The sequence below is a fragment of the Hevea brasiliensis genome, chromosome 15 (assembly GCF_030052815.1).
Source record: "Hevea brasiliensis isolate MT/VB/25A 57/8 chromosome 15, ASM3005281v1, whole genome shotgun sequence".
In the NCBI taxonomy this organism is placed as follows: Eukaryota; Viridiplantae; Streptophyta; class Magnoliopsida; order Malpighiales; family Euphorbiaceae; genus Hevea; species Hevea brasiliensis.
The window spans coordinates 28,958,757-28,963,333 of record NC_079507.1 but is presented as its reverse complement, the minus strand read 5'-3'; the positions used below and the strand labels follow the sequence as shown (position 1 = coordinate 28,963,333).

General features: G+C 35.9%; 1 non-coding gene across 1 annotated transcript; it reads right to left on the bottom strand.

Annotated features, from left to right (window-relative positions):
• Nucleotides 1-1,362: 1,362 nt before the first annotated feature.
• Nucleotides 1,363-1,469, bottom strand: LOC131174250 (small nucleolar RNA R71). Its single transcript, XR_009144498.1, has one exon. It is a non-coding gene; the product is annotated as a small nucleolar RNA R71 (small nucleolar RNA).
• Between the last annotated feature and the right edge of the window lie 3,108 nt (nt 1,470-4,577).

Below are 4,577 nucleotides of genomic sequence, written 5' to 3'. Positions count from 1 at the left end.
AGGAACTTTCCAAAATCAATTAGAGCATTAATTGGGTTTTGTTAGATTTGAAATACCGTGAAAACAGGGTTTGATTTAATGAAAACCAATTTTGAGATGCTTGAAAAATGTTTCAAAATTTAAGAATTGATTTCCCTCAAAATTGCAATTCTCATGTGTTTGGCTAAATTAGGGAAAAATCACATACAAACAATATTGAAAATCCAATCTCTAGAATCAATTTATTTTTCATTGAAATTAGATATAAATTCTCCAAACCTCATAAATAGCAATTTCAATTTAAATCCAATATCTAGAATTACTTTATTTTTTTTTAGATTTAATTCTTCTTAATTTCATAAATAGAAATTTCAAATTAATTTTTGGTAATCTAGTCTAATTAATTTTAGTTAATTGTTTGATTTAGCATTAATTCCTTAAATACCAATTTTAATTCCAAATTTCATTTTACATCTTTAATTTTTGTCTTAATTTTAATTTTTAGATTTTATTTTTAATATCTTTTAATTTTTGTCATTCTAATTTGCTTATACTTTTATTTCCAATTTAAGCACAATTCCCTGTGGGATCGATATCAATTTTTAAAACTATACTACTGTGACCCGTGCACTTGCGGACACACCGTATCAAGTTTTTGGCGCCGTTGCCGGGGAATTGTTTGTTTTAAGTTGGATTTTAATTGTTTTAAGCTAATTAGAATTTTTATTTTCTTTTATTTTCACTATTGTTCCTTGTGTTTTTCAGGTACTTTTCTTGTTTATGAGACGATCGAAAAGCACAAGTGACACTGAATTGTTGTTCAATCCTGAAATTGAAAAATTCTGTCGAGCCAACAAAAAGGAATACAAAAGAAGAAAAGAAGCAGAAAAAGAAGAACAACAAATATTTGAGCAAGAGGAGACAATAGAAAATATGGAGAATCAAAATAGAGCTATTGGTGGAGATAATGGAGGAAACGAGCAAAACGGGCAAAATGCTGTTGTTAATCAAAATGATCCTCAAAGAAGATCCATGTTAGATTATGCTTTTCCTAGATGTACTGATGTGAGAGATAACAGACCTATTATTGGAGCTAATCAATTTGAATTAAAAACTGGTCTTATTCAAATGGTTCAGAATTCACAATTTGGAGGTACTCCACTTGAAAATCCTCATTCTCATTTGAAGAAATTTTTGATGATATGTGGCACACAAAGGCAGCCTGGAGTTTCTGATGAAGTGATTAAACTCACTTTATTTCCATTCTCTCTTCGGGATTCAGCATTGGAGTGGTATGATTCACTTCCACAAGCTATTATAGCTACTTGGGAGCAGCTATCTCAAGCTTTTCTATCTCAATTTTTCCCACCTGGGAAAACCACTCATTTGAGGAATTTGATGGTAGCTTTTAAACCAAGAGATGATGAAACTTTGTATGAATCTTGGATGAGATTTAAGGAGCTTGAAAGGCAATGTCCTCATCATGAAATACCGAAATGGATGATTGTTCAAAATTTCTACACCAGAGTTACTCGACCATAAGAAACACAATTGATTCACAAGGTGAGGAGATTTCATGAGAATGACAAGTGAAGAATGCTATGATCTATTAGAGAAGATTGCTCATAATACCCATTTATGGGGAAATCCTAGAGCACTTGAGCCAAAGAAAGCTGGGATCTATGAACTAGACTCAGTTAGCTACATGAATGCAAGATTTGACCAGTTGACTCAGCTTCTTAGTGATTTTTGCACAAAGGCAACAACCTCAACTCCTACAACTATGCAACAAGTTGCCTTCACAGATGGAACTCAAAGTTGTGGAGTTGATTATTCTTCTTATGGTGATGATTATTTGCAAGAACAAGCTGCTTATGCAGGAGGTTATCAACAAAAACCTATGGGAAATGCTTATTCTAATGTGAACAACTCAACATGGAGACCACAAGCAACTTTTGCTCAACAAGGCCAAAGCTCAAATTATGCTCATAACCAGCAGTTTATGCAGCAAAATAGGCCTCAATTTCAGCCTCAATTTCAGCCCACAAGGTAGCCACCACCTGGATATCAAGCAAGAGCACAACAATCCCTTCCACCTCATGAACCGAAGCCATCCTTGGAAAGCATGATGGAGAAATTTTTTGCTGAACAAAGCAAAATGAATAGCAAATTGGAGGAAGAAATGCAACACATGAGACAAACCATGGATCAATTACAAGTCCACAACCGCATGTTGGAGACTCAATTGGCGCAACAAGCAAGCTCATCAGGAAGCAATTCCTATGGGAAACTACCTAGCCAACCACAAAACCCTCATGAACAATGTAAGTTTGTAACCTTGAGAAGTGGTAAAAAAGTTGGTCAAGAGAGTGAAAACAAGAGAGAAGAAAAAGAGAGCACAAAAGAAGAAAATTCAGTCGAGAGCAAGAAAAATGAAAAAGAAGAAGAAAGCAAAAGTGAGCAAGATGAAGGAGAGAAACCATACATCCCACCTGAACCTTACAAACCCACCCTTCCCTACCCTCAAAGATTCATCAAGCACAAGCTAGACAAACAATTTGGCAAATTCCTTGAAGTGCTAAAAAAATTGTATATCAATGTGCCATTCACTGAGGCACTATCCCAAATGCCAAGTTATGCCAAGTTTTTGAAGGAAATTCTTTCCAACAAGAGAAGGCTAGAAGATTATGACACCATTAACTTGGGAGAGCAATGCAGTGCTATAATTCAGAAAAAGTTACCTCCCAAACTCAAAGATCCAGGTGTGTTTTCCATTCCTTGTCATATTGGTGATAATTGTGTGGCAAATGCCTTATGTGACCTTGGAGCTAGCGTCAGCCTAATGCCTCTTTCAATATATGAGAAGTTGAATATGGGAGAGTTGAAGCCCACAAACATGTATCTTTCATTGGCTGACCGTTCAATTAAGTATCCAGAAGGCATTCTTGAAAATGTGCCTATCAAGGTTGGGAAATTTTACATTCCGGTAGATTTTGTCATTTTAGATATGGAAGAAGACACAAAAGTTCCTATCTTATTGGGAAGACCCTTCTTGGCAACAGCTGGTGCATTAATTGATGTAAAGGGTGAGCAATTGACACTTAGAGTGGGAGATGATCAAATGATATTCAACATCAATCCAGCCATGAAAAGGAAACATGAAGAAGTTGAGTCTTGTTTGCGGGTAGACATTATTGATGAGATTGTTCAAGAGCATTTCAGAAAAAGCTATCCACAAGACCCACTTGAAAATTGCTTAATCCATGGTGGGAGCATTGATGATGACAATCACAACATAGCTGCTTTTGCACAATACTTGGAAAGCTCTCCACCACATCCTGAAGCCACAATTTTTCAACTTGAAGGAGTGCAAAATTTGGAGATCAAACCACCATCATTAAAGGTAGAGGATGCCCCAAAGGTAGATCTTAAACCTCTTCCTTCCAACCTCAGGTATGCTTTTCTTGGACCAAATGAAACATATCCTGTTATAATTAATGCATCATTGACTAATATTGAGATTGACAAATTGTTGAGAGTTTTGAGAGAATATAGAAGAGTTTTGGGTTATGCAATTGATGATATAAAGGGAATTAGTCCAACAGTTTGTATGCATAGGATTTTCCTTGAGCCAAATAGTAAACCTTCCATTGAACACCAAAGAAGATTGAATCCTACAATGAAGGATGTTGTGAAAAAGGAAATCCTAAAATTACTAGTCTTTGGAATTATTTACCCCATTTACGGTGAGTGGGTTAGTCTGTGCATGTTGTACCAAAGAAAGGTGGGGTGTGAGTTGTTAAAAATGAAAATAATGAATTGATACCCACTAGAACTGTTACAGGTTGGAGAATGTGCATAGACTATAGGAAGTTGAACAATGCCACAAGAAAAGACCATTTTCCCCTTCCTTTTATGGATCAAATGTTAGAGAGATTAGCCAAGCATTCATTCTTTTGTTACTTAGATGGATATTCTGGTTTCTTTCAAATTCCAATACATCCTGATGACCAAGAGAAAACTACCTTTACCTGTCCCTATGGCACCTTTGCCTATCGAAGGATGCCATTCGGATTGTGTAATGCGCCTGGCACATTTCAAAGGTGCATGATGGCCATTTTTCTGATTTTATTGAAGAAATTATGGAGGTTTTCATGGATGACTTTTTCAAGATATGGCACTAATTTTGATTCATGCTTGACTAATTTGTCTAAAATTTTGCAGAGGTGTGCTGATAATGATTTGGTGTTGAATTGGGAGAAATGCCACTTTATGGTCCAAGAGGGGATCGTTTTAGGGCATTTAATCTCAAATAGGGGAATTGAAGTGGATAGAGCTAAAATAGAAATTATTGAAAAAATGCCCCCTCCAACCACTGTCAAAGGAGTGCGGAGTTTCCTTGGACATGCGGGTTTCTGGCGATTTATTCAGATTTTTCTAAACTTGCTAAACCCTTAACAAATCTTTTGAATCATGATGTTAAATTTGATTTTAATCAAGATTGTATGGTTGCTTTTTGCAGGTTAAAGACGGCATTAACAATAGCTCCTATCATGCAACCCCCGGATTGGACTTTGCCATTCGAAATCATGTGTGAT